Source organism: Panthera pardus, unplaced genomic scaffold (assembly GCF_024362965.1).
Source record: "Panthera pardus isolate Hobbes unplaced genomic scaffold, ASM2436296v1 HiC_scaffold_1, whole genome shotgun sequence".
Taxonomy (NCBI): Eukaryota; Metazoa; Chordata; class Mammalia; order Carnivora; family Felidae; genus Panthera; species Panthera pardus.
Genome location: NW_026526654.1, coordinates 69,619,908 through 69,627,730, shown reverse-complemented (window position 1 = coordinate 69,627,730; position 7,823 = coordinate 69,619,908). Strand labels below are relative to the sequence as shown.

The 7,823-nt window shown below is 44.2% G+C and overlaps 1 long non-coding RNA gene across 1 annotated transcript; it reads left to right on the top strand.

Annotated features, from left to right (window-relative positions):
* Positions 1-3,108: 3,108 nt before the first annotated feature.
* LOC109265838 (uncharacterized) lies at positions 3,109-7,553 on the top strand. The gene is made up of 3 exons (XR_002079366.2): positions 3,109-4,958; positions 6,473-6,551; positions 7,244-7,553. It is a non-coding gene; the product is annotated as an uncharacterized LOC109265838 (long non-coding RNA).
* The last annotated feature ends 270 nt before the right edge of the window (positions 7,554-7,823 follow it).

Sequence of the window (7,823 nt, the reverse complement as noted above, 5' to 3'; positions counted from 1 at the left end):
TCCCACCAACCGTGAGATCATGGCCTAAGCTGAAATCAAGAGTGGGATGCTCAACCGAGACACCCAGGTGCCCCTCTTCTAGCATTTTATATGCACCTTCATTAGGCTAAGGGGCAGGGCCCCCACCTCCTTGGTTTTGGAGCCTATAGGCATTTATGCCCAGGGAAATGGGGCAAGCTGTCCAAGTGGGGAATTAAATGTGTTCCACTGAAGCAGAGATTTGTCTCAATTTTTACCTGTGTCAAGGTACTAATTGTTTTTATTTATGATGAATTTCCTTTAAACTGTTGTCCATTTGTTCCCTTGTGGAGAGGCAGAGGAAGTCAAGGGTTAGGGAAAATGGGATCAGATGAATATGTGAGGAGGAAGACTCCCAGGTAGGAAGGCTGCCAGCGCTAAGCTGAAGGGGGATGGGAAGGGGGGGTGGAGCAGATACTAAGTGCGGGCAGATTCCAGATGGTGTAGCAAGGGGCCCAGACAGGTACGGCCACACCCCCACCCTAAGGCAGCTGTTCCGCCTCACCTGTCCTCCCGCCCCCAAGCTGCCCTACCTCCCCTTTGCCCCCAGGACTGCCAGTTCCCGGGGCTGAAGGCCATCTCTCTGACTCCTGAGGGAACGCCCTGGTTTTCTAATGCCTAGGATGGCCTGACCGTGACCCTGAAGAATGGAGAGACCAGGCTGGATGCTCCTCACTCTGGGCCAAGTTGGAGGGGACCATGCTGTTACATGTAAAGCCCACAGGAAATACCTTATCATACTCTCTGTGAATCACTTTAAGATAAAGCAGCCTAGGGAGTCAGCTGTATATGCTTGTTGGTTTGGGTCTGTATCCTAGGGATGCTTAGCTACTGTCCTGGATCCAGTGGTCATCTGTCTTCTTTGCCCCATCTGCAGTATCTAAGGAAGTTGCTCACCCCTCCTCCTTGGAACACTTTCAGGACCTCAGGCTCCCCAGGGGCTCCTGCTGCCTTCATGCTACTGTTTCTCAGCCTCCTTTGCTGGCTCCTGTTCATCCCTCTGACCTTTAGATATCTAAGGGACCCAGGATCACTCCTTGAACCTCATCTGCTTTCTGTGTCTCCTCATTCGGTTGTTTCACTGCTCTCAATCCCGTCTCCACACTGATGACTCCCAGATTTATCTGTCCAGGCAGGACCTCTTCTCTGAACTTGAAACCCTTCTACTCGCCCACCTAACAGCTCCAGTATGTCACTGGCCTCTCCAAACCAACACCATTTGCCCCTCAAAAGCTGCTTCTCTCACTTTCTTTTCCATTTCATTAAATGGCAACTCCTTTCTAGAAGTTGTGGCTTTGACAAAAAATAATAAAAGATAAAACAAAACAACACGACCCTGGAGAGCCATCCTTCCCTCTCATCTGCCACACTTCCCATCTCTCTCTCAGCCTGAAAAACACTCATCACAGTGACCTATGAGGCTAGCGGCTGGGTATGTGACTGAATTTAGTCCTGATCCAGACTTGGTGCTGAAGCAATGGGGAGTTAGGGGCTTATGTCCCCCCCACAAACTTCTCACTTTGGAGGCTACAAATATTTGCGGCTAGAGTCTAACAATGGAAGGACTGTGGGCTTAGGTCAGTCGCAATTAGTTTTATTCCCTTGCAATTCATTGTTTCAACAGCGTTTACTGAGGAGTTACTCTGTGCCAGACCCTGTTCTAGGTGTGTGGGACACAGATGCAACAAAATAGGCAAAAGCCTCTGCTCTCTTGGAACTTACATTCCAGATGGCAAACAAAATATCATCCAGTAAGTTACATAGTATTTGAGGTTTTAAGGTTCTGCCGGGAAAACTAAGGCAGGGGAGAAGGATGGAGAATATTTGGGAGGGAAGGGGGTTCTGTGTTCAGTGTTGGATAGGACGTCCAGGGGTTGTGTCATTGAGCAAGTGACATTTGAATGAAGATGACATGAGGAGTGTGCCAGCAGTGTTTGGGGCCCAGACTGTGTGCCAGTGTGTGCCAGGCATGGGGTAATGTTGTACCCTACTCCCTCGGGCCCTGCAAGAGTTGTCTGCTGTGATCCTAATAGAGGTGCAGAGGAGGAGGGTGTGCCTGGATGACGGCAATAGGAGGAATGGGATCAGAAGGGGAGCCAGTCTGACTCTGGTCACCGAAAAGGTTTACAAACTGTAGCAATACATACTCCCAGCACCCAGATTCTGGTCTCGAAAATTCAATCTGTCACTAAAGGGAAGCAGGGCTTCTTTGCATAATCGCTGATTCCAGAGCTGGGGCAAGAAATGGACATTTCATCATACTAGAAAGCAAAAGAAGCTTTCAAAGACTATGGGTCATGTCCAAAAGATTAGGTTAGGAACCAATGTAAAGAGACTTCCAAAGTTCAAGGATGGAATAGTTTGAGTCTCTGCAGTGGATTGAAATACATCAAATATGTTAAAATCCTTGAGTTTATAATTATACCAAGGGAAAAAAAAAACTCTCATAGGTCACCTTTACAGGTTGCTAGGGAACCAACTCCTTACTCTGAAAATGGATTTAAAAAGGGAAAGAAGCGAGCATTTGTCTTGTCTTTTCTATATGAACTGTATCTCAGGATAGCTAAATTGTTGTTGAGGAAAAGTTCTTCTTTTAGAAACATTCCAGCTAACAGATGAAGGAGGAGTGGGAGAACTAGGGTACCATAATTTTATAATCCTTAATAAAATAATAGATCTGTGATGGTTGTCAATGGCTATTAAAAATTATCAAGGGAGAGGCGCCTGGGTGGCTTGGTCGGTTAAGCGTCCGACTTCGGCTCAGGTAGTGATCTCACGGTCCGTGAGTTCGAGCCCCGCGTCGGGCTCTGTGCTGACAGCTCAGAGCCTGGAGCCTGTTTCAGATTCTGTGTCTCCCTCTCTCTCTGCCCCTCCCCTGTTCATGCTCTGTCTCTCTCTGTCTCAAAAATAAATAAACGTTAAAAAAAAATTTAAAAAAAATTATCAAGGGAAAAGCTCATGGGGAAATGTTATAAAAAATCTTATTATTTTTTTAATTTTTAAACTACTTTAAATTATTTTTATTGTTTAATTTTATTTTTATTTCTTTACATTTTAATTTTAATTTTTTTTTTTTAATTTTAGCTTATGGGAAACTTTTAAAATGAATGGATCAGGCCATCACTGTCTAAATCCACTAATCAAATCTCAACATCCCCAAAGAAGAGACCACTAGACATCATGCGCTCATGATGTGATGCGAGAGGAAGTTCACAGGCCATCTGTGAAGTATCCTTGTCAAACAATGCAACCGGGATTAATCGAGATCTAAATGATACTTTTTAGGAAATACAGGTCTTAGGGAAATATGCTGGATGATGACACACAGATGCAATAGCAAAACGCAGAATGTGGGAAACTCTATGGGGCAAATGACCCAGTTTCTCCAACAAATACATTATAAGGGGAAAAGAAAAGGCAGGGGAGCCCTTAAATTAAAAGAGACCTAGAAGATACAGTAACCAGCTGCAAGGTGTGGATCATGTTGGAATACTAACTAAAAAAAGAAAAGAAAGAAAGAAAGAAACTGAGAAAATTGAGGAAAGTTGAACACTGATTGAATATTTGACAATATTAATTCATGACTGTTGCAGTTCGGTGATGGTCTATTGCACTATTTTCTCCATTTTGTGTGTGCTTGAAATGTTCCATAATATAAAGCTTAAAAACAGAGTGTGGGGAGGGAGGGATACTCACGTACATAGGAGTCATTAAGAAAGATTTTCTATGATAAATGGGAATAGTAATCACTATTTTCTAAGTACAGGGCCAACAGGTAAGTCACTCTTTGCTGTTTCTTCTTTAGTAACCAATACTGTAATCAGTAACTTACTGTAGACCCTAAAGGACTATTTCAGGGAAGATATGCTGCTCTTCATGAACAAAAGGGCTTAGCTCCAATGTGATTAGTCCTGCAGGCAGGCTTTTTTCAGCTACCTTAGCAATGGCCAGGGCCAGTGCTTGGCTGGACGATGAAACCATGAGAGAGGTATAGAATGCTTCTGTACCACCTTCCTACTGCCTCTCTCAGGTCTTCCTGCCTCTTCCATACTCCTTTGCCACAAAGGAGCAGGGCTACTTTGTCCAGTTGAGCAGGCTGTACACTGCACAACTCTAGGGAAATACAGAGCCTGTGTGAATGGTACCCCTTGGACTTAGGCAGCATGGAAACCCTTAGCAGCAGCCTAGTCACTTCATGTCATCTCTGAGTTTGGGACTCCTTAGCCTTAACCGGGGCTATTTCCTCAGGACCCTACTTTCAGTCTCTGCTAAGGTCAATGAGTAATAATGGTGTAAATCATATTAGATTTTTTTTTTTTTAATGTAGGCTTCACGCCCAGCACAGAGGCCAAGGTAGGGCTTGAACTCACGACCGTGAGACCAAGACCTAAGCTGAGATTGAGTCTGACACTTAACTGACTGAGCCACCCAGACACCCCCATATGAGCTTTTTAAGTTGGTATTTTTCTAGTATGTCTACCGATATCTTTCTCCCACCTATAAAATTCCCATATGCACTAGTCAAGATAGGCTGAAAGCTCCCAGATCTTAGTAGTTGAACAAAATGGGTTTTGTTTCTTGCTTCCATCATAGTCCAGTATGAGGGTAGAGGAGAAAGGGATCTGCCTCTTCCTCTTTCAGGCTCCATCATCAGCCATCACCTCCTTCCCTGAGTATACTGCAAGAGAAGAAAGTGTGACAAGGCATCTCCATCCCAATGGCCTCTGACCGGAGGTGACACATATCCCTTTGACTCACAATCCATCAGCAAGAACATGTGGAGGAACAGAGTGCCAAGGAAGGCGGTGCTCATGTGTCAGAATAACCAGCTAGTCTCAGCTATACCATGGGAGGTGGCCGTGCCTTATTCCAGTTAAATTAACCAGCCTCCACTGCAGGATGCTGACACTGACAGGAGGAGTTCCTGGCCCCCCAGAGAGGTGAGGGAGAGGGAGATTTCTGCTGGGACGCCCTTCTGGTGCTTTTGTAACTCTGCGGCTACGCTTCGTACTCCACCTGCTAGTGGTAATTGCTCTTTCAGAACAGGAAAACTTGGACAGGGAGGTATTTGGTTCTATTCCTTTCCCTAGCTAGAGGCTCAGAGGTTTTTAATTTGAGGAGGGAGGTCCATGATACACTTCAACAGATTGGTGATTCCCTGAAAACCATATGTAAAATTTGTGTCAATGTACGATTTTCTGAGAAAAGTGTCCATGGTTTGGCACATTTAATGAATAGTCTTCCTAAAAACTCACAAAGGAAAAAAATTAAAAAATATATACAAAAATTAAAACACACAAAGAGGTCTGCATTACTTAGTGTTCTCCAGAGAAACAGAACCAATAGGATGTATGTGTATATCTGTGCACACACACACACACACACACACACACGCACACACACAGAGAGGGGGAGAGAGAGAGCACAATTACAGAATTGGCTCACATAGGCCCGGAATCTGGCTGTCTGGAGACCCAGGAAGAGCCAATGCTGAAATTCAAGTCCAAAGGTTGTTTGGCTGGACAATTCCCTCTTGCTTAGGGGAGGTCAGTCTTTTGTTCTATTCAGGCCTTCAACTGATTGGATGAGGCTCACACACATTATGGAGGGCAATCTGTTTTACTCAAAGTCCACCTATTTAAATGTTAATCTCATTCAAAAGCACCCTCCCAGAAACATCCAGAATAACGTTTGAGCACCTATCTGGGCACCATGACCCAGCCAGTTTGATGAATAAAATTAACCATCACAGGAGTCTTGACCCCCCCCCCCCCACCAAAAGAGGTAGAGACTAGTAACTATATTCTAGTATATTCTAAGAAATTTCCACCATCCTCCTTCCTTCTCTATAGTCAAGCTTCCATGATCACCCAGTTTCTGTGCCTGGCCCTAGAATAGCTTACTTATTTTGGTGACATGTAGAAAATCTGCCTAACAACTCCCTTCCAGCAACTTCCATCTATTCCACACTGAAAGAATTGGGGCAGGAATTCCCAGTCCAGTTTTAGTAAATGTTAAATAATGTTAAAGAAAGCATTCGTTTTCTCCTGGAAAAAAGGAAGTTTTGACAAAATCTCCGGAAATGTTGCTTAATGCAAAAATATTTTGGCCTTCCCACCTGGGTATGCCAATGATAGTATGTGATTGCCTAAGGTGTGTCTCTTTAATGTTTCTATCTTCCATCCTTGCCTCTAGTTGTTTGTCTTGAATAAACCCTCCCGCCAAATGAAGTCCTTGAAATCGCAGATTATACTTTATCCCTTTGCCATTCTCTACAGTGTTGAAAACGCTGCTGGTGCAGGCAGGAACGCTGATTAACTGGTGGCGTTGTCACATTCTGTTTTGTTTGACTCCACTAATATTAAGCCACCAGCCAGCCCTCGTATTAAAAATAGCCCAGATTTATCTTTCAAGGTTGTCACCTAGCTTTGACATCTCTACCTTGCTTTTCCAGACAGAGCTTCACATAAAGAAAACTGAGGTGCAGGGTTGGGGCAAGAAACGTCTTCCTTTGTGGCTGTTTCTTCGCATAGGTAAAGTCTGGTGGTTTAATGCAGGTATTCTCTCCCATCCTCCTTAACCTAACTTCATTTTCATCTGAAAGAGTGCAATGAGCTCTGTCTGTGAGGAAAGGGCGCTTAGTGCCCGGTGGATTGGTGTGTATTCTCCGGTGCGCCTACTTGTCCTAGAGTGCACAGTGGCTAAGACTTCCCTTCCTTGCCCTGAGAAAGAAAGGATGCTCTGTTCTATAAAGTCCTGAGGGGCCTCGATGGGTCAACACTGCTCTATTAATACAGAATGGGATGACTCACCAGCTGTTGTTTCATTGCTTTCAGCAGACACATTGAAACATTTGCAAAATAGCAAAGGCTTCTGGATGGGAGGGGCCGTGGCTCACAGTCCAGACCACCCAACAGGTACCTCAGGTAATGGGCTTGCACCTGACCCAGGTAGAAATTCAATAACACATCAAGGGGTTGGCATGGTCAGTCTGTGCCATTTGGGAAACCACAACACCCTCGTTTTCCTTCCCTATCACTTCCTTTTCCTCATTATTTTCCCCCTCCTCTTGTACAACCATAGATCTCTCTAAAAACCTATTCAGAAGGAGCTGTTAGATTAAATAAAGTAAAAACAAATCCAGTTAAAAGATAGCAAACGTTGCCTTGATATAAAATTTGCCGTGTAGAGTAGCATGACCTACTTATGTGTTTGATTTTCATAGGCTCATAGAACATTGTCCACGAAGGTGGGAGCAGCACCCTCCTCAAGTTTTAAGCGCATACAAACCACTGGGGACCCTGGTGGAGGCGGGGATCTTGGGGAAGGGCCCAAGAATCTGCATTTTGGAAAAGCAATAAGGGGATGGGCCACTCTCTGAGCAGCAAGTGTCTAGATTCAATGTTGTTCAACCATTTCCATTTCAAAACATATTTGTAAATTTGCCCAAGTTATATAGAAAATACAGTCTGAACAGATGATCAAAGTAGCCAAATTGTTCTCCTTAAAACTGCATTCCTTAATAAATACTTTGTTACAGAAAAGATGTGAAAATAGAGCATTGTACAGTATCCGTTTAAAAAAAATGATTCTCCTCTCCTTCCTACTGACATATGGTCCAACCTTGATCACTACTTTTGCTGATTTTCTACAGGACACCTACTCTCTATTTGGATCCAGTGTACTAACCTGTAATTACCTCTCCTATGAAATGTGTTAACTGGGAGTGAAGTTTCTAGAAGGCACCTTGGCCCTGTGGCAGGGAGGGTCTGAATTGGCCTCTGCCGATTAGGAACTGAGAGACC